The 27,993-nt window shown below is 42.7% G+C and overlaps 1 long non-coding RNA gene across 1 annotated transcript; it reads right to left on the bottom strand.

Annotated features, from left to right (window-relative positions):
• Nucleotides 1-2,938: 2,938 nt before the first annotated feature.
• LOC141072611 (uncharacterized) lies at nucleotides 2,939-27,153 on the bottom strand. Its single transcript, XR_012226711.1, has 3 exons — nucleotides 27,041-27,153; nucleotides 12,761-12,815; nucleotides 2,939-8,052 (listed from the first exon to the last, which is right to left on the bottom strand). It is a non-coding gene; the product is annotated as an uncharacterized lncRNA (long non-coding RNA).
• Between the last annotated feature and the right edge of the window lie 840 nt (nucleotides 27,154-27,993).

The raw sequence follows: 27,993 nt of genomic DNA, 5'->3' as shown, positions 1-27,993 counted from the left end.
GACCTCTTCCAGGGGTTCGGGACCCACACGCACCCTGGGAGAAGAATCATGTACACTATTACCCTGGGGTATCAACTGATTCTCCCACAATTGCCAGAAGTGGGGAAAATCCCGGCCCAGGATAACATCATGCAATAACGCCGGGACGAGTCCCACTTTATGTTGCACAGACCCATAGGAAGTAGTAATGCGTATGACCGAGGTGAGGTACGAACAGGTGTCTCCATGCACACACGTTACAGAAAATTTGTCTGATGGTCCAGTCGGGGCTGACACCAGACTGGCCTTCACCAGAGTCACCACACTTTCCGAGTCTAACAATGCCACCACATTTTTTCCCTCAACAGTTAAATCACACAAGTGTTTTTCCACCTCCTTTTGACCAGCATTCACACTCACTACCCGTGCAACCATAGACATGCGGTTTTTAGAGTCTGTGACGTCGCACTGCATGGGTTCAGTAGTGGACAGTTCGCAACAATGTGTCCCATCTCTTGGCAGCGGAAACACCTAACGGGCCCCTTGCTTAGACCATAGTTCGTTACTCTCGGCCTTGCAGTGCGGGCAGTCCCGTTTTCCTCCCCCACTGTCTTAGGGATTTTTCCATCTCCCCTACTCCCTGGAACAGTCTTACCAGTTCCACGTGGAGACGATGAAAAACGAGGTGGGGTAGCGTCGTCTCGGAGTACTTCCGCCACGGAGTAACGTTCTACCAGATCCACCAGATCTGCTGTCGTAGGATTTCCATGGCTTACCCACTTCCTCAGGGCTGGCGGTAGAGCTCTCAGGTACTTGTCCATGACGACTCTCTGGATTATCTCTGGCGCTGTAAACACCTCGGGTTGTAGCCACTTCTTCGTCACGTGGATCAGGTCGAACATCTGTGACCGCGGTGGTTTATCCGGCTGATAAGTCCATTGATGCACACTCTGTGCACGGAGCGGTCGTCACTCCCAGCCGGGCCAAGATCTCGGCTTTCAGTTTGTCAAAGTCCTGCACAGCTTCAGGCTCTAAGTCATAATAAGCCTTTTGGGCCTCACCGGAAAGAAAAGGGGCGATCAGGCCGGCCCATCGTGCCTTCGGCCATTTTTCTCGCACCGCAGTCCGTTCAAACGTGGTCAGGTATGCCTCGACGTCATCTTCGGTTGTCATCTTCTGCCAGTACCGACTCACGTGAATCACTCTCGACTCGGCTTCCAGGTTAACCTCATGTAGGCTTGCCAGGCGCTGCGCCACCTGCTGGAGAAGCGAACGATCGGTAGCTGTCATGTCCACCAACTCCTTCAGCTGGGCCATAATCACCCGATTAGCTTCTTGCTGGATGGCGGTGGACTGTACCAGCGCTTTCACCACGTCCTCCATGCTCAAGCTTGCAACGTGATGCCCGCGTTCTCCACCACAATGTGATAAAACACTCCGGGATCGCCTTTGCTGGGGTCAAAGGTCACGTGCGTTCAGCATGAAACTCAGGCGCAGAGCTGGGATTCGGGTATAACTGACACTGGGTCAGGTTTATTAACGGTGAAAGCAATGCATAAAGGAAATAAAACAAATCCTTGCCTGTCCGGCACTAACTAAACAAGGTACAACCTAACTACCAACTGGCGGGCTTCTCCCGTCCAGCCAAACCACAGTTGCAGTGGGCACTGCTTTCACTTACGTGTCTCTCACACAGACAGGCTCTCTGTGTTCCCAGGCTGAGACACACAACCACCTGGCATCCTTTTATATCCGCCTCCCATTATTCATTAGTAACCAGGTGCGATACTGACCAGACTAGGCCACATAGGAAAGGTATCTGGGCGAGATATACCTGCCCTCATCCACTATTCCCACATGATTCTCACAACACGCTGGAGTTTTTTTTTTTTTTTTCTTTCTTCACTTTGGACTGCGCCCATGATCAAGGTGCCTTTTATGATCATACTAACGACCAAAATTCAGAAGGGTGAATTTACATGCAGATTTGTTGTAGAAATTTCTGAGACTAAAAATCTGCTGCATATATGCAAATGTTTTTTTTTTGTTGAGGTTTTTGTATATGGGGAATTTTTACATTTTACATGGATGGTAAAAGCTGAAGCACTGATGAAAATCCAAAACACTGATGGAACTCAAAACATTTTTTTTGTACGTGAACAAACGTGGACATCTAAATGAGGCCTAAGCATACCGAGGGTGGATGCTGTAGAACAATCTGAAACAATCCCAATCAGATTAATCAAATGTTAATTTGCAAAGAACATAGATAGATTTAGAAGTGGCAGATTTTGTTTAAAAAATGTCTACTACCTTCCTATCATTTATGTTAGTTGAACTAGTAAAAAGGCAATTCACTGAGGTAGTGACGTTGGTAGATGGAACATGGAACAATGGGGTCTACTAGAGAAAGGGCCTTGGAATACAAGTTAACATTAACAGGATTAGATTTATTCATTTAATTAGAGTATTACCACCCTCCAAAGACGTTTTTCTAAGAAAACATCCTGAACACTGAATAAATTGCCGGAACAGATGAGGCCTATATACCTCAAGACCTAATAGATCACATGCTTTTACATTCTACACCATCCATGATCTCTGAATAGTATTTTCCATAATATAAAGAAATTTGGACAATCATGAACAATGCGGCTAAGTTCACATTAAAACTTGGCTGAGCTGCGGAGGGCTGCGTACTTCTTCCGCAACACGTTGCGTTTGTGCGTTTGGTGGGCACGTCAAAACGACGCATCTTCATACATCCACATGTCCTGCGTGCCCAATGTTTAAGATTGGTACGCAGGACGCATGCAGAAGTAGGCGGAGTTAAACGGAAGTGCGGAAGTAGGCGGAGCTTAAGGGAGGAAGTACGCAGCCCTCCGCAGCTCAGCCAAAGGCTAATGTGAAACCGGCCTAAGAACACCCATTTTTTATATTAACAAATGCACTCAAGAAATTCTGAAAATTATATACATTGTTTATTTTGCACACAGGTTTGGTACAAGCTGGAAGGAAATATGTTGATTTTATAAATTTATTCAGGGTACAATACTAAGCAGTTCAACAAAGTGGTGAAAAACACAAAATTCATATGCTGTAAATGTAAAATCATCAGAATTCATAGAAGATGAAAAAGCATGATTTACATAAATCACAACCAACACCAGTCCATCCTACAACTGGATCGGGGACAGCCTAGACTGGGGTTTAACTTCATACAGGTGGAGCAGCATTTAATAACGTCAAGTAATCTATCCTTCCATAAAGTGTCCTGTCCTCACAGCCAGTATTAGTAATAATGAACATTTCTATCACTTGTAGAAACCATCTTTATTAATTATTGGAAAATGTGGCACCAATTGAGGCTGAAGGCTTATAGTCAGAGTACAGGTTCATGAACAGGACCATGTCACAGGTCACGGTGTGTAATATGTGTAATAGGCTTATGCACTTCTACATACAATGGTTCCATACAGCACTTAAAGAGGACCTGTCAAGGTCAAATGTGGCCAGTTTTTGCTCTTATTTTATTCCTGCTCTGTCAAATTGGGCTTTGTTTTTTAAGTTCTGCAAAAACTGGCCTTATTTAACCTGGTGACAGGTCCTCTTTGAAAGGCTGTGCTCATTGTGACACAATTACAGCTTATAAATTACCTATATAAACATTATAATTATGGACCAGTGCAATATAGTCTTCTCCAGTATAGTATTCACATTTCTACTGGTAGTAATCCACAAATACTGGCCTGTTTACACACGTGCAGTACGCTCATACCCATCTGGGAGATCTCTTGTAGTATCACACACAGTGTGTGCGAGATTTGTTGGGGCCCGATTATTGCTCAACCAAGGCAGTGATTTGAGAGAAATGATAGATATTTGGAGAGAAGCACACTTCCATGATAGTTTATACAAGTATGCCAGTGCTGCATTATCCCCCCCATCCTGTGTGTTGGGATCCAATCCAGCCCAAAGCAGAAGAATACTACCAAAACAAAGTGGCAGATTACATCTTAATGTGCTATATATTAATGCAACGCTGGGCCTTTGTGTTTTACATTTTTATTTTTTTTAATTAAACAGTAATAAGACATTTTGGGCCATTAAAGTGGAGCAAACTCAGAAAGACTATAAAATATAAAACTCAAAGCATGGGATCCCCATCTATGTGTGTTTTTCTACATCTACATTCAAAAATGGTTAACCACAATTATTCTTTACAGCACTGCTATGACATATCTACTCTGTGCATTCAAGACGTCTGAATACTTTCCAGGGCTGTGGAGTCGGTAAGCCAAATCTCCGACGCCAACTCCTCAATTTCCATGTCACCGACTCATGCTTCACAGCCCCAATACTTTCTGTAACTTTTCATATGCAATCGTGCAGGCTTAGAATATGTTCCCATGAAAATTTTGGAGCAGAAACAAACTACTGCTTCAAAAAACACCCAAAATACTTGGAATAGGCTTTTTATTGATTTCAATGGGAAATCGACATTGCTGTTCATATAGTATCTTTGATGCAGATTCCTTTCAGAATCTGCACCAAGCTAGACACTGAAGTCAAAAACTGCAAAAAATAAAATATGGATTTTTGATGTGGATTTCACTTGAAAAACTAAATCAGATTTTTTCACTTCAAGATACTTCATGTGACTATAAACATGGAAAGTCAGAATAGAACACATTTCTGGTACATCTTTCCACATGCAAATGGCTCCATAATGTTTCTAATTGCCCAATCTGTGGGTCCTCTGTAGACAGGTTTAATATATAATCTTTTTAGATTTTTTATTTTTTATTCACCAATAGAAATTGTAAAAAATTCATCGTGTCCCAGAACACTATGGAGGTGGTGTCATATTTGCCAAGTTTTGTACCTTTACTGTGGATAAAAATCCTTCTATATCTATATTACACCACCAGCCTAATACGGTATAGTGAAACACAAAAAGGACAACGTGAACAGCAGCACCTCGGATTTATGCATTTACAATTTATCTAAAAACAAGCCTGCTTTATACATGTGTTATTTATTCCAAAAGTCATTCACATCAGTTTCTTAGAGCTAAATGGATTAGAAATATAGTGAATGTATGGAAATATTTACATTGTATTCCACCTGGACAATTACATTGGTGCTCATCACAATATACCAAGCTAAATCATGACCTGCTTACAAGGCGAAATTGAAAAATATAAAAAAAATGTCCCCGGTCCTATCTGATACAGCCCACTGCTGCTAAGAAGCAGAATTATTTTGGACATCTAAGGCCTTATTCATACGGATCATTTTGTCCATAAAGTAGGTCCACATTTATGTTCTGAGTCTTTAAGTTTAGCCATAGATAGAACTTTCCTCAAAGTATATTTATGTATGTACCCATTCTACACAAGGTAAGGCAGTTATTACACAGCCATTTAAAGCGCATAATACACTGCTATATCTCTGCCTCAAGAACAACGGCTGGAGTCAAACCACTGTAAAACAGATCTCAATATCAAAATGAAAAAATGACCCCTACAAAGTGGCCTTTGTATTATTAGGCTGCATTCACAAGTCTGTGTTGTGTCTTTCTCGGAACACATATATCAAAGCACATGGACCTATAATGTGTTTGATACACACACCCCTTAGTCTTATCCGAATTGCAGAAAAATGTAAGACATCTTTAATACTTTGGTTTCCCATCAGAGCTCCTTTTTTGACTTATTGCTTGTTGAGTCAATGGATAAAAAAAAGGCCAAAAAAAAAGTTCAATCTACCTGCTTCAGTTAAAAAAAAAAAAAAAACAAACAAAAAAAAAAAAAAAGCCCACCCGGTTGATATAAAAAAAAAGACAAAAAAAACAAAAAACACATCGAGACAGGGATGCAAATCAGAAAGAAAACTTAAAGCCTTCCAACCGGCATCTCACAGGTTTCCATAGACTATTAGTCTAGTCTGATTTGCAAAACAAGATCAGAGTACGTGCTGTTCCGAGTCTCACGGAGCCACAATATTAATGGATGTGTGAATCCATCCATTCTACTCTGAGTTTAAGTGCTGCCTGTTATTCTCAACCTTTCTTCAGGAGCAAATTAACTACCCGATTTGTATGGCATAAAACATTTCTTAACAAAACTTACGCTGCATTTACAAATCCATATTTGACGGATGAAGTAGCTGAAACCAACATTTTAACTCCTGTGTGTTCTGTTTAGCAGTTTTTTTTCCCCTCTATCATGTTTTTTCTAAACTGATATCGCAATGGACCAGTTAAAAATGGATGAAAAGTAGAGGTGGGAGAGGCGTGACATCAAGGCTTGTCTAATTCATTATGAGCTCTGGCATTCCTTAATCCAGAAAACCCACGACAATCAGGGTCTGGAGTAAGGCTTCTGAAGTTGCACATGGAAATGCACAGCACTTATCACCGCCCCCGATTCATTGAAAGGCGGGCACCTCTTGATGAGGGGGGCGTGTATGAGTCATGCTCCTGATTCATGAATGTCGTCGAGAAAATCACCGGTCTAGATGACTCAGCCACAGATCTTAAAAGAAAAGATCAAACACCGTGCCCCTGATTCATGAATACTTTTGTACACTAGTCTTAATGAAGGAAACGATGGAGTAAGATACACAAAATTTACTAAGAGGCATATGCCTCAATGATTTTGACCCATCTTTCTATGGATGCATACCACCGCCAGGAATGTGGCTTGCATACATTACCGTTGTTTGCCCCACTTGTGTGTAAATTATGATGAATTGGCTGGGTGTGCTTGGCCACACCCCATCCTAGCTCTACCCAATTTTCCAAAAGTCACCTATAATTGGTGTAAACAAAACAAAAACAAAAAAAAGACAGAAGTCGTGACACTTTGGCACAACTTTACACTAAAACTCTGGCAAAAACTGCTTGATGAATTAGGGTGTATGGGTCGGTGTGCTAGCAGATTTAAAAATGGACAGCAGGCCAAGTAATAAAGAAAATCAGCCAGTCACAGTGAAACAGCATCCTGAAGTTGTGCAAGGTTCTAGCATTTTCATTGGTGTACTCAAAAAAGCCTTTCTGAATCGTGACTTTCCCGTGCGATTATAGACACCCAACTCTAACCAGTTCAGTATTACACATCCATGGCCTTAAATCCGTAGCACATCACCTGTGTCGCTGCAGCATTCAGATTTAACACTTTTCATGCACTTAAAGAGTTTAGTGAATTCTGGGTAAATGGTGTGGACTACAAGCCATGGGGTACTGCCAATTGCAATAGCTTGCCCTTCCATTTTTTGCTCCAAGTCAAGTACCGGAAGGTTATGTGCTCACTATACATCGATTATGAATAAATAAGCACAAGGTTCTGCAACGCAAATTATACTACTCAATGACTATTGTTAAATTTGGCTTATAACGCAAGTCTCTTACAACCTACAATTTTATATTCAAAGTAAAGGCTGCAAAATCTTAAAAGAGAAGTGGTATATTTCTATTCACATTCTTTATACAGAAAATACAGTAGCTGTACAGGAGGTCGCCCTTCTTGTAATCCTCTTTTGCGCTTAAGCTCAATTTCCATATGTTACTGTAACATACACCAAAGCCCCCTTATTTACCTTAGTAAATGCAGGAAAAATTATAGCACAGGGGGCAATCCTCCTACTGTTAACAAAAACAAAGGCTAATATTTCACCCCTAAATAGAGGAAAACTTAGGGAGACAAAAACCTAGTAATTAAATAAGGGAAAAAATTAGAAGGCTACCTTATATTTAGGCATCTCAAAAACTGGGGAGAAATCAAATTAAAACTATTGCTGCAAATTAAACCTTAAGCAGCGACAAGACCCTAACCCTATAGAAACCAGCATTTTCTATTACATAATGTGCACATGTTGCTTTTCAACTTCAGTTCCAATTATACATATAACAATTAACAGTATTTGTCCATCTCCTTTTCACCATTCTTCACAGTGTAATCAGATCAACCAAATTGCCTTTAGGCGGCGTCATACTGTCCGGGAAGAAGTTGACAAGCGTATCAAAGAGTTGTGTCCTCTGAGCGTATGTGTGATCCACATCTGAGCACCCTGTGCATTAAAAAAAAGGCAAGTTTTCAGTATACTGTGAGAAAAAAAAGCCAGTAAGACAGCTACATAAGCGGTGGGGTTCATATCTGTCACTCCATTTTGCCTAATTACTACAATATAGTAGTAATACACTATATTAAAAAAAGGATCAATAATCAGAGGACTAAAAAAATAAAGTAAAAAAAAAGTGTACCGCCACATCCTTAAAAGTATGGGCTCTCAAAACATAAAACTAAATGACCTGCATAGTAAACACTGTAAAGAAAAAAAAAAAAATTGAAATATGTTACATTAACCAGTTGTCACACCTATCTTAAAATTCCAAAAAAAGCTGTCAAATTCTCTTGTATACCAAAATAGTTTTTGTACAAAATCAAACTGAGACGCTAAAACAAGTCCTTAAAGCAACAAAAATAAAAATAAATCTATGGGGTCTTGGAGAGCAGATAATATTTTTTCTTTGTCTTTCCATTAAATTTTTTTTAGGGAAAAAAAAAAAATAATCACACAAAGTTGTGGCCATAATTGTAGCAACTTGAAACTCATGTTCCCAAGTCATTATATGAACAAGGTGAAAAAATTCAAAAACAATTGGGCATTTTTTTTTTCCTTAACCATGTCTCCACACTTAGCATTTTTTTCCGTTCTCAGTATGGCTGTGTGCACACACAGCGTTTTTTTTAAGCGGATTTGCCAATATATCCGCTATAATAACGCTAAAAATAAGCTTCCCATTCATTTCTATGCATTTTGCACTTTTTGTGCATATTGATGCGTTTTTTTCCGCAAAAAAAAACGCTTTGCGGTAAAAAACGTAGCATGCACATTCATTTCGCGGATTTCTGGGAAGGGAGTTCGGTTTTTAAGCAGAAATTTTCTGCTACATGTGCACATAGCCTACAACGTATGGAAAAATGGTGTCACTCAAACCTACAACTTGACACCAAAAAATATGCACTTATATAGCTATAAATAAGTTATGAATATAGGAAGAAGGGGAGGAAAAAATATAAGTGCAAGCAATAAAATTGGTTGCAGAGGAAAGGTGTTTAAGGAAAGATCAGCTTTACACTTACTAGAGTAGAATGTTTTTAAAATCCCAACATTAATTGCTGAGAGAGATTATATATACAGTACATATATACAGTACATACACACACATACATACACAGTGCCTTGCGAAAATATTCAACCCCCTGGAACTTTTCAACATTTTCCCATATATCATGCTTCAAACAAAGATACTAAATCTAAATTTTTGGTGAAGAATCAACAACAAGTGGGACACAATTGTGAAGTTGAACGAAATTTATTGGTTATTTTAAATTTTTGTGGAAATTCAAAAACTGAAAAGTGGGGCGTGCAATATTATTCGGCCCATTTACTTTTAGTGCAGCAAACTCACTCCAGAAGTTCATTGTGGATCTCTGAATGATCCAACGTTGTCCTAAATGATTGATGATAAATATAATCCACCTGTGTGTAATCAAGTCTCCATATAAATGCACCTGCTCTGTGATAGTCTCAGGGTTCTGTTTGAAGCACAGAGAGCATCATGAAGACCAATGAACACAACAGGCAGGTCCGTGATACTGTTGTGGATAAGTTTAAAGCCAGATTTGGATACAAAATGATTTCCAAAACTTTAAACATCCCAAGGAGCACTGTGCAAGCGATCATATTGAAATGGAAGGCGTATCATACCACTGCAAATCTACCAAGACTCGGCCGTTCCTCTAAACTTCCATTTCAAATAAGGAGATGACAAATCCGAGATGCAGCTAAGAGGCCCATGATCACTCTGGATGAACTGCAGACATCTACAGCTCAGGTGGGACAGTCTGTCCATAGGACAACAATCAGTCGAACACTGCACAAATCTGGCCTTTATGGAAGAGTGGCAAGAAGAAAGCTATTTCTCAAAGATATCCATAAAAAGTGTAGTTTAAAGTTTGCAACAAGCCACATGGGAGACACACCAAACACGTGGAAGAAGGTGCTCTGGTCAGATGAACCCAAAATCGAAGGCTAAACGATTGGTTTGGCGTAAAGGCAACACAGCTCATCACCCTGACCACACCATCCCCACTGTCAAACATGGTGGTGGCAGCATCATGGTTTGGGTCTGCTCTTCTTCAGCAGGAACAGGGAAGATGGTTAAAATTTATGGGAAGATGGATGGAGCCAAATACAGGACCATTCTTGAAGAAAACCAGTTGGAGTCTGCAAAAGACCTGAGACTGTGATGGAGATTTGTCTTCCAACAAGACAATGATCCCAAACATAAAGCAAAACCTACAATGGTTCACAAGTAAACGTATCCAGGTGTTAGAATGGCCAAGTCAAACTCCAGACCTGAATTCAATCGAGAATCTGTGGAAAGAGCTGAAAACTGCTGTTGATAAATGATCTCTATCAAACCTCGCTGCGCTCAAGCTGTTTGCCAAGGAAGAATGGGCAAGAATTTCAGTCTCTCGATGTACAAAACCGATACATACCCCAAGCGACTTGCAGCTGTAATCGCAGGAAAAGGTGGGGCAACAAAGTGTTAAGTTAAAGAGGCTGAATAATATTGCACGCCCCACTTTTCAGTTTTTGAATTTCCACAAAAATTTTAAATAACCAATATATTTTTTTCCAACTTCTCAATTGTGTCCCACTTGTTGTTGATTCTTCACCAAAAATTTACATTTGGAATCTTTATGTTTGAAGCATGATAATTGGGAAAAGGTTGAAAAGTTCCAGGGTGCACAGAATACTTTTCGCAAGGCACTATATATATATATATATATATATATATATATATATATATATATATATATATATATATACACACATACATACACATAGAGAGAGAGAGAGAGAGAGATCTATATATACACACTATCGAGATCACATCTCACCACCTGCGCACTTGACTCGATCCCATCCCACTTCATCCCAAACCTCACCACAGTCTTCATCCCAACTGTAGCCCATCTCTTCAACAACTGGTGTTTTCCCCTCATGCTTCAAACATGCCTCAATCACATCCATCCTCTTTATCTAGCCATCGCCCCGTATCACTTCTCCCCTCTACCTCAAAACTACTGGAACAACATGTCCATTTCCAACTGTCCTCCCACCTCTCTTCTTGCTCCCGCTTCGACTTCTTACAATAGGGCTTCCAGCCGCACCACTCTACTGAAACTGCCCTAAGTAAAGTCACCAATGACCTGCTGACTGCCAAAGCCGTGGGACACCACTCTGTCCTCCTTCTCCTTGACCTGTTCTCAGCCTTTGACACAGTGGACTACTCCCCATTACTACAGACCCTCTCATCTCTTGGCATCACAGACATTGCACTATCTTGGATCGCATCATACTTAAAAGACCAGACATTCAGTGTTTCCCACTCACATACCACCTCCTCACCCTCGCCCCCTATCTGTCGGAGCCCCATAAGGTTCAGCCCTAGGGCTCCTGCTTTTCTCCATTTACACCTTCGGACTGGGACAGCTCAGAATCTCACGGCTTGGGGTATCAACTCTATGCTGATGACACACAGATCTACCTCTCTGGACCAAATATCACCTCCCTACTAACAAAAATCCCACAATGTCTGTCCTCTATTTCATCCTTCTCTGATAGATTACTAAAACTTAACATGGACAAAACAGAATTAATCATCTTTCCCCCATCTCTCGACTCTCTCAACAAACCTATCCATTAAAGAAAATGGCTGCTCACTCTACCCAGTTCCACAAGCTTGCTGCCTCGGTGTAATCCTTGACTCTGATCTCTCCTTCAAACCACATAACCAAGCCCTTTCCACCTTTTGTTGACTTCAACTCAAAAACATCTCCCTGATCCATACATTCCTCAACCTAGAAACTGCAAAAACTCTAGTGCATGCCCTTATCATCTCCAGTTTTGACTACTGCAAACTCCTGCTGTATGGCCTCCCCTCTAATCTATCTTAAACTCTGCTGCCTGACTAATCCACCTATCACCCCGCTATTCCCCGTCCTCTCCTCTCTGTCTGTCCCTTCACTGGCTCCCCATTACCCAGAGACTCCAGTTCAAAACCCTAACCATGGCATACAAACCCATCCACAACCTGTCTCCTCCATACATCTGTGACCTCGTTTCCAGGGACCTACCAGCATGCAACCTCCGATCCTCACAAGATCTCCTTCTCGACTCCCCTCTTATCTCTTCTTCCCAACTCCCCCCTCTTATCTCTTCTTCCCACAATCGCATACAAGATTTCTCAAGTACATCCCCCTCCTCTAGAACTCTCTACCCCAACACATCAGACTCTTGCCTACCATGGAAACCTTCAAAAGGAGGAACCTGAAGACCTACCTCGTCAGACAAGACTACAACCTGCAGTAACTACCGATCCAGATCTGCCCTCACCTATTGTATCCTTACCCATCCCTTGTAGGTTGTGAGCCCTCACGGACAGGGTCCTCTCTCCTCCTGTAACTGTCGTGACTTGTAATGATTAAGATTACTGTACTTGTTTTTTATTATGTATACCACTTCCTCACATGTAAAGCACCATGGAATAAATGGCGCTATAAAAATAAATATCTCAATCTCTCCCTCTCGATCTCTATTGCCATTGCTATTACTATATTGCCATAATACTGCATCATGGATAGTGGTTTATTACTATACAGCCATTGATGAATTAAAACATTTTTAAAATAATTTAACTTACCCAACGGTGTGAAATCTTTGTTAGATTTAAAAAGTGCAGAAGGAAGAAGCTGAAACTGTACAAAAAAAAAAAATATGTTATTCACAGTTAGTATGCAATCCAGGTCATAAACAAATTCACATAATTCCAGCTTCAAGGTGTATAAATCATTAAAAGTTCTTCCAAACAATTAAACATTATATAAGCATTCTGTTCTCTTTAGGATAGTAGGAGATGGAATATTGCACAAAGGTAAGCTCTAGGCAAATAAATATCTGAACACAGATTCCATGAAGGAAGCAGGTAAATCACACAAAGAACAATTTAAGTTGACTTTCAGCTTTTTATTTGAGAAAATGATTAGTGCGATGTGGGCAAAAAAAACGCTAAAAGAATGTTATTTGATACTAGCTGAAGACGCACAGTACAGACCAAGAGTTTGGACACACCTCATTCAAAGAGTTTTCTTTATTTTTATTTTCATGACTATGAAAATTGTAGATTCACTCTGAATGCATCAAAACTATGAATTAACACATGTGGAATTATATAATTAACCAAAAAGTGTGAAACAACTGAAAATATGTCTTATATTCTAGGTTCTTCAAAGTAGCCACCTTTTGCTTTGATTACTGCTTTGCACACTCTTGGCATTCTCTTGATGAGCTTCAAAAGGTAGTCACCGGAAATGGTTTTTACTTCACAGGTGTGCCCTGTCAGGTTTAATAAGTGGGATTTCTTGCCTTATAAATGGGGTTGGGACCATCAGTTGTGTTGTGCAGAAGTCTGGTGGATACACAGCTGATAGTCCTACTGAATAGACTGTTAGAATTTGTATTATGGCAAGAAAAAAGCAGCTAAGCAAAGAAAAACAAGTGGCCATCATTACTTTAAGAAATGAAGGTCAGTCAGTCCGAAAAATTGGGAAAACTTTGAAAGTGTCCCCAAGTGCAGTGGCAAAAACCATCAAGCGCTACAAAGAAATTGGCTCACATGAGGACTGACCCAGAAAAGGAAGACCAAGAGTCACCTCTGCTGTGGAGGATAAGTTCATCTGAATCACCAGCCTCAGAAATCACAGGTTAACAGCAGCTCAGATTAGAGACCAGGTCAATGCCTCACAGAGTTCTAGCAGCAGACACATCTCTACAACAACTGTTAAGAGTAGACTTTGTGCAGCAGGCCTTCATGGTAAAATAGCTGCTAGGAAACCACTGCTAAGGACAGGCAACAAGCCGAACAGACTTGTTTGGGCTAAAGAACACAAAGAATGGACATTAGACCAGTGGAAATCTGTGGTTTGGTCTGATGAGCCCAAATTTGAGGTCTTTGGATCCAACCACCGTGTCTTTGTGCGACGCAGAAAAGGTGAACAGATGGACTCTACATGCCTGGTTCCCACCGTGAAGCATGGAGGAGGTGGTGTGATGGTGTGGGGGTGCTTTGCTGGTGACACTCTTGCGGATTTATTCAAAACTGAAGACATACTGAACCAACATGGCTACCACAGCATCTTGCAGCGGCATGCTATTCCATGCGGTTTGCGTTTAGTTGGACCATCATTTATTTTTCAACAGGACAATGACCCCAAACACACCTCCAGGCTGTGTAAGGGCTATTTTACCGAGAACGAGTGTGATGGGGTGCTACGCCAGATGACCTAGTCTCCACAGTCACCAGACCTGAACCCAATCGAGATGGTTTGGGCTTGAGCTGGACCACAGAGTGAAGGCAAAAGGGCCAACAAGTGCTAAGCATCTCTGGGAACGCCTTCAAGACTGTTGGAAGACCATTTCCGGTGACTACCTCTTGAAGCTCATCAAGAGAATGCCAAGAGTGTGCAAAGCAGTTATCAAAGCAAAAGGTGGCTACTTTGAAGAACCTAGAATGAGACATTTTCAGTTGTTTCACACTTTTTTGTTAATTACATAATTCCACATGTGTTAATTCATAGTTTTGATGCCTTCAGAGTGAATCTACAATTTTCATAGTCATGAAAAAAAAAATAAAGAGAACTCTTTGAATGAGAAGGTGTGTCCAAACTTTTGGTCTGTACTGTATATATATATATATATATATATATATATATATATATATATATATATATATATATATATATATATAAAAAAAAATATATATCTCTAATCAATATATAACTAATCTATATATATCTATCTCTCTATCTAGCTGAGTGTATAGCCCCACCCACACTGCATAGCCCCATTAACTATAATATCCCACATAATCCCCTCAGCCAGAGTTACCGGACTACTACCCCTAATATCCCACATTGGCCCGACAGCCAGAGCCACCGGACTACTAATATCCCACATCATCCCGTCAGCCATAGCCACCTGACAACTACCCCTGATATCCCACATCATCCCATCACAGCCGCCGGACTACTGCCCCTAATATCCCACATCATCCCGTCAGCCAGAGCCACCGGACTACTAATATCCCACATCATCCCGTCAAAGCCACCGACTACTACCCCTAATATCCCACATCATCCCATCAGCCAGAGCCACTGGACAACTACCAATAATATCCCACATCATCCCGTCAAAGTCACCGGACTACTACCCCTAATATCCCACATCATCCCATCAGCCAGAGCCACTGGACAACTACCCCTAATATCCCACATTATCCTGTCAGCCAGAGCCACCAGACTACTTCCCCTAATATCCCACCAGCCTGGGGTCAGAACCAGAGCGCTGAGTGGAATAGCCCGACCAGGGATCCCTTTAACCCCTTCACGACCAATGACGCCACATGGGCGTCATGAAAACTGGCACCAATCTGACCAGTGACGCCTATGTGGCGTCATGACTTTAAAGCCCCCCTGCGGGTCGGGTGACCTAGGTCACTGAAAGGTCACCCGACCCGCAGATACAGGGGCTTTGTACTTCATGGGGGGGGCGTGACTTCGCCCCCACGTGGCTACGATCGCTCTGATTGGCTGTTAAAAGTGAAACAGTCAGTCAATCAGAGCGATAGTAATATTTCATCAATGAAAATTGACGAAATATTACAATCCAGCCATGTCCGACGCTGCTGTAGCATCGGACATGGCTGGTGACACCGATCCGACCCCCCACCCACCAGTTAACGGGGGCGATCTGCCCCCCGCCACTGAATGACAGCGGTGATGTGCCGCCGCTGTCATCATCTGCCCCCCCTCCGCTCCCCCCGCCTTTCGATCGCCCCCCCCCTGGTACTCACCGAGTGCCGCTATGGCTCCCGGTGTCCCGCGGTCCCGGACCATGGGCGCCGCCATATTGGAAAATGGCGGGCGCATGCGCAGTGCGCCCGCCGGCTACAATTTCCTTTCATTCATTTTGATCATTGTGATAAACTCTCACAGTGATCAAAATAGAATAGAAAGTAAATAAACCCCCGTTTATCACCCCCATAGGCAGGAACAACTAATAAAATAAAGAAATTATTTTTATTCTTCCATTAGGGTTAGGGCTTGAATTAGGGCTGGGATTAGGGTTAGGGGTGTGTTGGGGTTAGGGTTATGGTTAGGGTAGGGATGTGTTGGGGTTAGGGGTGTGTTGGGGCTAGAGTTGAAGGGGTTTCCACTGTTTAGGCACATCAGCGGGTCTCCAAACGCGACATGGTGCAATTATTGATTCCAGCCAATTTTACGTTCAAAAAGTCAAACGGTGCTCCCTCCCTTCCAAGCCCCGACGTGTGCCCAAACAGTGGTTTACCCCAACATATGGGGTATCAGCGTACTCAGGAAAAATTGCACAACAACTTTGGGTGTCTAATTTCTCCCGGTATCCTTGGGAAAATAAAAAGAAAAAAAAAAAAAATCGGCGGCTAAAAAATTATTTTTGTGGAAATTTTTTTTCCACGTCTCTGCGTTAGAAACTTCTGTGAAGCACTTGGGGGTTCAAAGTGCTCACCAGGCATCTAGATAAGTTCCTTGGGGGTCTAGTTTCCAAAATGGGGTCACTTGTGGGGGGGTTCCACAGTTTAGGTACATCTGGAGCTCTGCAAATGTAACATGACACCCGCAGACCATTCCATCAAAGTCAGCATTTCATAATGTCACTACTTCCCTTCCGAGCCCCGACGTGTGCCCAAACAGTGGTCCCCACCCACATATGGGGTACCAGCGTACTCAGGACAAACTGGACAACAACTCTTGGGGTCCAATTTATCCTGCTACCCTTGTGAAAAAAAATATTGCTGGCTAAAAATCATTTTTTTTTTTTTTTTTTTTAGGAAAAAAAAAATTATTTTTCATTTTCACAGCTCTGCGTTATAAACTTTTGTGAAGCACTTGGGGGTTCAAAGTGCTCACTATGCATCTAGATAAGTTCCTTAGGGGGTCTAGTTTCCAAAATGTGGTCATTTGTGGGGGAGCTCCAATGTTTAGGTACACAAGGGCTCTCCAAACACGACATGGTGTCCGCTAACGATTAGAAGTAATTTGCATTTCAAAAAGTCAAAGGGCGCTCCTTCCCTTCTGAGCCCTGCCGTGCGCACAAACAGTGATTCCCCCCCACATATGGGGTACCAGCATACTCAGGACTAACTGGACAACTTTTGCGGTCCAATTTCTCCTGTTAGCCTTGTGAAAATTAAAAATAGCGTGCTAAAAAATGATTTTTGAGGGAAAAAAAAATTATTTTATATTTTCACTGCTCTGTGTTATAAACTTTTGTTAAGCACTTGGGGGTCCAAAGTGCTAACCAGGCATCTAGATAAGTTCCTTGGGGGGGGGGGGGTCTAGTTTCCAAAATGGGGTCACTTGTGGGGGAGCTCCAATGTTTAGGTGCACAGGGGCTCTTCAAACGCGAAATGGTGTCCGATAACGATTGGAGCTAATTTTCCATTCAAAAAGTCAAATGGTGCTCCTTCCCTTCCGGACCCTGCCGTACGCCCAGTGGTTTATGACCACATATGAGGTATCGGTGTACTCAGGAGAAATTGCTCAACAAATTTTAGGCTCCATTTTATCCTGTTGCCCATGTGAAAATGAAAAAACTGAGGCTAAAAGAAAATTTTTGTGAAAAAAAAGTACTTTTTTTTTTACAGATCAATTTGTGAAGCACCTGGGGGTTCAAAGTGATCACTATGCATCTAGATAAGTTCCTTGGGGGGTCTAGTTTCTAAAATGGGGTCACTTGTGGGGGAATTCCAATGTTTAGGCACACAGGGGCTCTCCAAATGCGACATGGCAACCGCTAAATATTCCAGCATATTTTCCATTCAAAAAGTCAAATGGCGCTCCTTCCCTTCTGAGCCCTGCCGTGCGCCCAAACAGTGGTTTATGACCACATATGAGGTATATGTATACTCAGGAGAAATTGACCAACAAATTTTAGGATCCATTTTATCCTGTTGCCCATGTGAAAATGAAAAAATTGATGTTAAAAGAAAATTTTTGTTGGAAAAATTAAAATGTCCATTTTTTCTTTCCATGTTGGTTTAGTTCCTGTGAAACACCTAAAGGGTTAATAATCTTCTTGAATGTAGTTTTGAGTAGCTTGAGGGGTGCAGTTTTTAGAATGGTGTCACTTTTGGGTATTTTCTGCCATATAAACCCCTCAAAGTGACTTCAAATGTGAGGTGGTCCCTAAAAAATGGTTTTGTAAATTTTGTTGTAAAAATGAGAAATCGCTGGTCAACTTTTAACCGTTATAACTTCCTAACAAAAAAATATTTTGTTTCCAAAATTGTGCTGATGTAAAGTAGACATGTGGGAAATGTTATTTAGAAACTATTTTGTGTCACATAACTCTCTGGTTTAACAGAATAAAAATTCAAAATGTGAAAATTGCGAGCTTTTCCCCAAATTTCTGATTTTTTCACAAATGAACGCAAAAATTATCGACCTAAATTTACCACTAACGTGAAGCCCCATATGTCACGAAAAAACAATCTCAGAATCGCTAGGATCCGTTGAAGCATTCCTGAGTTATTACCTCATAAAGGGACACTGGTCAGAATTGCAAAAAATGGCCTGGTCATTAAGGTCAAAATAGGCTTGGTAATGAAGGGGTTAATAGAAGCCTGGGGTGAGAATAAGAGCGCTGAGGGATTTACCCTAACTTCCATACCGGAGATCCCTTTAAGAGAGGCCTGGGGTCAGATTCAGAGCGCTGAGCGATTTGCCGTAACTTCCATACAGGAGATCCCTTTAAGAGAGCCTGGGGTCAGTACCAGAGCATTTGAAGGCAATTGCCCTTTCCATACCGGGGATCCCTTTAAGAGAGCCTGGTGTCAGAACCAGAATGCTGAGTGGAACTGCCCTAACTTCCATACTGGGGATCCCTTTAAGAGAGGCCTGGTGTTAGAACCAAAGCGCTGGATGGATTTGCCCTAACTTCCATACCAATGATCCCTTTAAGAGGGAAGATGTGCCTATTGGATGGAGGATGTGTGATATGTATATGGGCACGGGAGGGGGGATTCATTTCTGTCATGCGCTCTGCTCCTTTATGGGGGGCAGACAATGGCTGGAAGCTTATGTTTCCAGGGATGCTAGATTTCTCTCACCATGACAGTGTCTGCTGAGGTGTTTTCTGTAGTGGGAAAACTGTTGCTCATAGCAACCAATCACAGCTCAGCATCTTTTTTAAACAGCTGTGGTGAAATGAAAGATGCTTAGTGATTGGTTGGTGCTATGTGGATTGAGCTTGGCTGACACACATGCTGTTGCTCATAGCAACCAATCACAGCTCAGCTTTTTTTTTTTTTTTTTTAACAGCTCTGGTGAAATGAAAGATGCTTCGTGATTGGTTGGTGATACACACAAACAGTTTTAAATATAGAGATGCATTCAAAAATAAGGACTAAACAGACATAGAAAATTAGCATGATAAATACAGTGCTGTGCAAATTAATTGAGACACAGCATTTTTTTTTTATTTTTTTATTTTTTTTTTTTTAAGTAAAATCGTAAGTTGGTTACCAGTCAGGGATTCAAACCAGTTTTAACTGCTTTGAACAGGCACTCACACCTGTTCAAAGCAGTTAAAACTGGTTTGAATCACTGACTGGTAACCAACTTACGGTTTTACTTAAAAAAATGCTTTGTCCCAATTAATTTGCACAGCACTGTACAAAATGATAAAATCTCTCAGAAGAGCCAGGCAAAAGGAAGGCACTAATTTATCCCAGACTCAACCCTAGCTGTATATAACTGCCTGTACGGAGGTTGGCAACCTACTTATGCTCGATAATGGCACCTCCGCATCTCTGCGGCTGTCCCAGGAAATGCCCTATGTGACCCTCACAACCAGGGATAATCATATAGAAAAGGGCACACCTATGTCATACATAATGGATGCTTGCCCAATTGATACATCTCCTTGCATATCACTCTGCAAGTCCTGGAAAATTGATAAATAATACTCAGCACGTTCTTGGAGATGGCCTCAAAAATAGCCTCGACACATTTCCCCAGCAGAAAGGAGATATCCGGTCATGACAACAGCATCTCATGGCTAGTAAAGTTTGCCTGGCTCTTCTGATATATTGTATCAATTTTGACTTTCCCAGCAGGGCATGAACAAGTACATGGTTATCAAGATGCTGGTGGACGCCCAGGTATCCACTCTTATGTGCCAGCGCCGAAGTGAACGGGTACAGGAGAATCTGTGACTAACGCTTGCTCGCACTGAGTACTTTCAAGCAACATTAGCAATTTAGTATAACAGCAGGTGGCTGGGGAAGAAGTCATCTAGGTCAGGGTTCCCCAACCGCCGGTCCGCGGCCCAGCACCGGGCCGCTGCAGTGCCCTTGCCGGTCCGCGGGGACAAGGGGAGCCAGGGGCGGTCAGTGGCGTAGCGGGGGCTGGGGCGGCGCGCAGCAGTTCTTAGCGGCAGCCAGGGAGCGATCCAAGCAGCTCCGCTGCCTGCAAGAGGGAATAGCAGGAGCGGAGCTGCAAGGACCCGTCCAGCTTCCTGCCCGCCGCCCGCGCTTCCTGTCTGACTGACACAGAGAGGAGCGCGCCGCTGCTGTGTCAGAGCGAGGAAGCGCGGGCGGCGGGCAGGTGAGAGGAGAGAGGTGGTGTGTGTGTATGTATAATGTGTGTATGTCTGTCTGTGTCTGTCTGTGTGTGTGTGTACGTGTGTGTACGTGTGTGTGTGTGTGTGTGTACGTGTGTGTGTACGTGTGTGTGTACGTGTGTGTGTACGTGTGTGTGTACGTGTGTGTGTACGTGTGTGTGTACGTGTGTGTGTTGGTCTGTGTTTGTGTAGCCTGACCCTGGAGGAGATGGGGACATGAGGAGAAGGCCATGAGGGGAGTGATGGAGAGACGGCAGTGATGGGGTGAAGGCAATGATGGGGAGAAGGGAGTGATGGGGTGAAGGCAATGATGGGGAGAGGGGAGTGATGGGGTGAAGGCAATGATGGGGAGAGGGGAGTGATGGGGTGAAGGCAATGATGGGGAGACAGCAGTGATGGGGTGAAGGCAATGATGGGGAGACAGCAGTGATGGGGTGAAGGCAATGATGGAGAGACGGCAGTGATGGGGTGAAGGCAATGATGGAGAGACGGCAGTGATGGGGTGAAGGCAATGATGGAGAGATGGCAGTGATGGGGTGAAGGCAATGATGGAGAGATGGCAGTGATGGGGTGAAGGCAATGATGGGGAGAAGGGAGTGATGGGGTGAAGGCAATGATGGGGAGAGGGGAGTGATGGGGTGAAGGCAATGATGGGGAGACAGCAGTGATGGGGTGAAGGCAATCATGGGGAGAAGGGAGTGATGGGGTGAAGGCAATGATGGGGAGACAGCAGTGATGGGGTGAAGGCAATGATGGGGTGAAGGCAATGATGGGGAGACGGCAGTGATGGGGTGAAGGCAATGATGGGGAGAAGGGAGTGATGGGGTGAAGGCAATGATGGAGAGATGGCAGTGATGGAGAGATGGCAGTGATGGAGAGATGGCAGTGATGGGGTGAAGGCAATGATGGGGAGAAGGGAGTGATGGGGTGAAGGCAATGGAGAGATGGCAGTGATGGGGTGAAGGCAATGATGGGGAGAAGGGAGTGATGGGGTGAAGGCAATGATGGGGAGAAGGGAGTGATGGGGTGAAGGCAATGATGGGGAGACAGCAGTGATGGGGTGAAGGCAATGATGGGGAGACAGCAGTGATGGGGTGAAGGCAATGATGGAGAGACGGCAGTGATGGGGTGAAGGCAATGATGGAGAGATGGCAGTGATGGGGTGAAGGCAATGATGGAGAGATGGCAGTGATGGGGTGAAGGCAATGTTGGGGAGAGGGGAGTGATGAGGTGAAGGCAATGATGGGGAGACAGCAGTGATGGGGTGAAGGCAATGATGGGGAGAAGGGAGTGATGGGGTGAAGGCAATGATGGGGAGACAGCAGTGATGGGGTGAAGGCAATGATGGGGAGACGGCAGTGATGGGGAGACGGCAGTGATGGGGAGACGGCAGTGATGGGGAGACGGCAGTGATGGGGAGACGGCAGTGATGGGGAGACGGCAGTGATGGGGAGACGGCAGTGATGGGGAGACGGCAGTGATGGGGAGACGGCAGTGATGGGGAGACGGCAGTGATGGGGAGAAGGGAGTGATGGGGAGAAGGGAGTGATGGGGAGAAGGCAATGATGGAGAGATGGCAGTGATGGGGTGAAGGCAATGATGGGGAGAAGGGAGTGATGGGGTGAAGGCAATGATGGAGAGATGGCAGTGATGGGGTGAAGGCAATGATGGGGAGAAGGGAGTGATGGGGTGAAGGCAATGATGGGGAGAAGGGGGTGATGGAGCACTTATTCAAAACCTATGATGAGTTGAGTCACATTATAAATGTTATTTAATTATAAGTATGCACTGCTACACTACAACAGTGTCCATAGCCCCGCCCCCTTATGACCAAAGCCCCGCCCCTGCCACACCTCCATCCCCACCCTGCCGGGCCATGGAAGAATGGTCTTGCTTGAAACCGGTCCCTGGTGCAAAAAAGGTTGGGGACCACTGATCTAGGTAAATCACCACTTACTCCCGAATAGGATCTCTCACGCTGTCCACTGTTTACAAAGCAAATCCAAATTTGACTGGAAACTAGTAATCGCCCTTAAACGGATCGTTTAATACCTTAACCCCTTTACCCCCAAGGGTGGTTTGCACGTTCATGACCAGGCCAATTTTTACAATTCTGACCACTGTTCCTTTAGGAGGTAATAACTCTGAAACGCTTCCATGGATCCCGGTGATTCTGACATTGTTTTCTCATTACATATTGTACTTCATGTTAGTGGTAAAATTTCATTCATACAAATTGCGCTTATTTGTGAAAAAAAAAAACGGAAATTTGGCGAAAATTTTCGCAATTTTCCAACTTTTTATGCCCTTAAATCACAGAGATATGGCACACAAAAAACATAAGTAACATTTCCCACACGATTACTTTACATCAGCACAATTCTGGAACCAAACTTTTTTTTTTTTTTTTTAGGAAGTTATAAGGGTTAAAAGTTGACCAGCGATTTTTTATTTTACCAAGGGTAACAGGAGAAATTGGACTGCAAAAGTTATTGTGCAATTTTTCCTGAGTATGCCAATACCTGATATGTGGGGGGAACCACTGTTTCGGCGCATGGCAGAGCTCAGAAGGGAAGAAGCGCCGTTGGACTTTTTCAATGCAAAATTGGCTGGAATTCAGATTGGACGCCATGTCACGTTTGGAGAGCTCCAGATGTGCCTAAACAGTGGAAACCCCCAAAAGTGACCCCATTTTGGAAACTAGGTCCCCCAAGGAACTTATCTAGACATGTGGTGAGAACGTTCAACCCCCAAGGGCTTCACAGAAGTTTATAACGTACAGCCGTACAATTAAAAAATCATATTTTTTTTTCCCACAAAAATTATCTTTTCACCCCCAATTTTTTTTCCCAAGGGTAACAGGACCCCAAAAGTTATTGTGCAATTTGTCCTGAGTATGCTAATACCACATATGTGGGAGTAAACGACTAATTGGGCGCATGGTAGAGCTCGGAAGGGAAGCAGCGCCATTTGACAGAATTGGCTAGAATTGAGATCAGACGCCATGTCGCGTTTGGAAAGCCCCTGATGTACCTAAACAGTGGAAACACCCCACAAATGACACCATTTTAGAAACTAGACCCCCCCAAGGAACTTATCTAGATGTGTGGTGAGCACTTTGAAACCCCAAGGGCTTCACAGAAGTTTATAACACCCGGGCGTGAAAATAATAAAAAATTAAAAAAAAAATAATAATTTTTTCCACAATTTTTCCATGATCTTTTTTTCCCCAATTTTTTTTTTATTTTCCCAAGGATAGCAGGAGAAATTAGACCCCAAAAGTTGTTGTCCAATTTGTCCTGAGTACGCTGATATCCCATATGTGGGAGAAAGCTACTGTATGTGCACACTTCGGGGCTCGGAAGGGAAGTAGTGACGTTTTGGAATGCAGACTTTGATGGAATGGTCTGCGGATGTCATGTTGCCTTTGCAGAGCCCCTGATGTACCTAAACTGTGGAAACTCCCCACAAGTGACCCCATTTTGGAAAATAGACACCCCCCCCCCCCCCAAGGAACTCCTCTAGATATGTGGTGAGCATTTTGAACCCCCAAGTGCTTCACAGAAGTTTATAACGTAAAGCTATAAAAATAAAAATTTTTTTATTTTTTTTCCACAAAAATGATATTTTTACCCCCAATTTTTTATTTTCTCAAGGGTAACAGGAGAAATTGGACCCCAAAAGTTGTTGTGCAATTTGTCCTGAGTAGGCCAATACCACATATATGGGGGTAAACCACTGTTTGGGCGCATGGCAGAGCTTGGAAAGGAAGGAGTACCATTTGACTTTCTCAACGCAGAATTGGCTGGAATTGAGATGAGATGCCATGTTGCGTTTGGAGAGCCCCTGATGTGCCTAAACAGTGGAAACACCCCAATTCTAACTCCAACCCTAACCACAACACACCCCTAACCCTAATCTCAGCCCTACTGGGAAAATGGAAATACACTTTTTTTAAATTTTATTATTTTTCCCCTAAGGGGGTGATAAAAGGGGGTTTGATTTACTATTTATGGCGGTTTTTATGTTTGGCAGCTGTCACACGCTAAAAGACGTTTTTTATTGTAAAAATAGTTTTTGCATCACCACATTTTGAGAGCTATAATTTTTCCATATTTTGACCCACCGAGTCTTGTGAGGTCGTATTTTTTACGGGCCGAGTTGACGTTTTTAAGGGTACCATTTTCGGGCACGTGACATTTTTCAATCGCTTTTCATTCCGATTTTTGGGACGCAGAATGAACAAAAACCAGCATTTCATTAATTTTTGTGGGGGGGGGGGGGCGTTTACACAGTTCCGCGTGTGGTAAAATTGATAAAGTTCTATTCTTCGGGTCAGTACGATTACAGCGATACCTCATTTATGTTTTGGAGCTTTTGTGCAATAAAAACAATTTTATATAAAAAAATTATTTTTGCATCGCTTTATCCCCTCCCTGCGCGATTCTTCCCTAATCCCCCGATACACTGTGATCATGTTTGATTGCAGTGTGCCAGGGGTTAATGTGTCGGGGCAGTCCGTGACCGCCCGACACAGTGCCCCCCCCCCGGGAGCGCTGCTGATCGCGCTGACGCACTACCCGTCCCCGGCCAGATGTCAGAAAGGGGTTAAACTGTATCTAACAGTCTTTGAAACCCAATCATTTTACGGATTCACCTGTATAAAATTCCTTACCGTTCCCATACTAGCTTCACTTCTGTTTTTTTCCCCCAAATTCTGATGACATTTCTACTTGAAAATCCCAGCAGGCAGAGGGGAGTCTCATACGTTAAGAAGTAGGGACAGCATAGTACAGGAAGAGTTTATTGCGCTGTCCCCCACACCTGTTTGTTTCACCGCCCCTTATTCCTTGAGACAATGTGATTGGTGACAAAGCTAGTCTGTTCTGCTCTACCCCAAACTGTTGTCCTCTCTTCTTGCCGGGTTTCTGTCAGAGCTCTCTGCTCCAAGGACTGCCTAAACACATTTATGGAGAAAGAACGCAGAGAAAAATCTAAATAGACCTCATCCGCTTTTCTTGCTGTGTCCATAGCCGCTTCAAAGTAGAGTGCACTAAGATACATTCACACACATTCTGGATCAGTCAAGAAAGCAGAACAGACCAGCACCACCGATAATCACATTCTGCTTCAATAAAGAAGGGGCGTAGAAACAAGCAGGAGGGAGTGCAGGAACAAACCCATTGAGCGGATGTCAGGGACGACCATTCCAGTTGAGATTCCTCTACGCATGATGAGAAGGTCAGAAGAATCGTCATCAGAAGTGGAAAAAAAAATCTAAATTGAGGCTAGCAAGGGAACTGTTGAGAATTTTATACTAATGTCAATTAGTTAAATGCTTAAAGTTTTTAAATATTGATTGAGAAACATAAGGTATTAGACAACCCTTTTAACATTAAAGACCTTATACAGAAGTGGATATTTTGCTTTCATTCTTTTATATGCTCTACTAGTGAGTATTGTTGTCTTAACCCCTTAACGACCACCGATACTCCTTTTAACACCAGCAGTTAGTACCCCCCAGAGTCGGAATTTCTCCAGAGTCTCAACTACCAGAGATAGCCGAGACCCCAGAGAAAACGATCTGCCGGCTGGCCCTTGACAACAATAGGAAATTATTCCTAATGGTTCATTTTGATCACTGTGATAGACCCTATCACACTGATCAAAATTAAAAAAGAAAATAGTGAATCAAACCCCGCAAGTGTTACCCCGGCGTTAAGAGGACAAAAATTAAAAGTTAGAAAGCTGCAACATTGTCAAGATTTTTGCCAAATTTCAGTTTTTCTCATAAACGCATTTTATATCGAATAAATTTTACAACTAATAAGGGGTACAATATGTCACGAAAAAAAATCTCAATCAGTGGGACCCGTTGAAGTGTTCCAGAGCTATAACCTCAAAGTGACAAAGGTCAGAATTATAAAAATTGGCTTGGTCATTAAGTACCAAATTGGCTGTCACTAAGGGGTTAAAGGGAGTTACCCAAATAAGTAGTTCAGGTGATACTGCAAACACAAATTTCATACTGCTTGCATTGTTTGCGTACACACTAACACTATGTGTGTGTATATGTACAGGTGTAAGGAAAAAGCATATGTTACACACATATACGCTGTGCATGTAATATACATAAGTACATTGATATCTAACAAATCCATATGGCACATATGAAAATACAGTGAGCACAGTAAGCCCGTGTAACACAGGAGACCCTGTTCACTCATTTGAAAGCATTATGAGTAGAAAACTACATTTTCCCCACCTCTTTTGTCTCTTCAGGGTCTGAATGATCCACAGTGACAAATTAAGTCATTCTGCAAGTATTTTAATGCACTAATTGGCTCTGTCTGGGCTCGTTCTTCAAACCTGAAGGAATTTAAAAGTTATTTCATTGAGAGATATACAACATCAATGAATGTTATTTTAACATTTGCTGAAGTATACAAAATGTTAAGAAAAAAAAAAACCTTAGGTTAGATTTAATTTTAGACAAACGTTACTATGAAGTTAACAGATTCATTATGCTCATGTTATTAGGCATAAAGGAATCTACAGTTAACCAAGTCCTGACCAAATACGCACAGCGAAAAATGTATACGGTGCAGAGAAAGGGTAGGTACCATATTCTCACTGCCCTAACAGAAAAGAATCCTCTTCTATGTTGGTGTGGAAAAACCTTTTCTCCTCCAGACGCAGAGAATGCCCCCTTGTGACAGTCACCTTCCTTGGTATAAACAGATCCTCGGAGAGATATTTGTATCGTCCCCTTATATACTTATACATGGTTATTAGATCGCCCCTCAGTCGTCTTTTTTCTAGACTAAATAATCGTAATTTTGCTAATCTCTCTGGGTATTGTAGTTCCCCCATCCCCTTTATTAATTTTGTTGCCCTTCTTTGTACCCGCTCTAGTTCCATTATATCCTTCTTGTGCACCGGTGCCCAAAACTGTACACAGTACTCCATGTGCGGTCTAACCAGAGATTTGTACAGTGGCAGTATAATGCTCTCATCATGTGTATCCAGACCTCTTTTAATGCACCCCATGATCCTGTTTGCCTTGGCAGCCGCTGCCTGGCACTGGCTGCTCCAGGTAAGTTTTTCATTAACTAGGATCCCCAAGTCCTTCTCCATGTCAGATTTACCCAGTGGTTTACCGTTCAGTGTGTAATGGTGATATTGATTCCTTTTTCCCATGTGTATAACCTTACATTT

This window comes from Dendrobates tinctorius, unplaced genomic scaffold (genome assembly GCF_039654945.1).
Source record: "Dendrobates tinctorius isolate UK_male_01 unplaced genomic scaffold, ASM3965494v1 ptg000281l, whole genome shotgun sequence".
Lineage (NCBI taxonomy): Eukaryota > Metazoa > Chordata > Amphibia > Anura > Dendrobatidae > Dendrobates > Dendrobates tinctorius.
The sequence above is the reverse complement of the archived record's forward strand: the minus strand, read 5'-3'. Positions and strand labels throughout refer to the sequence as shown.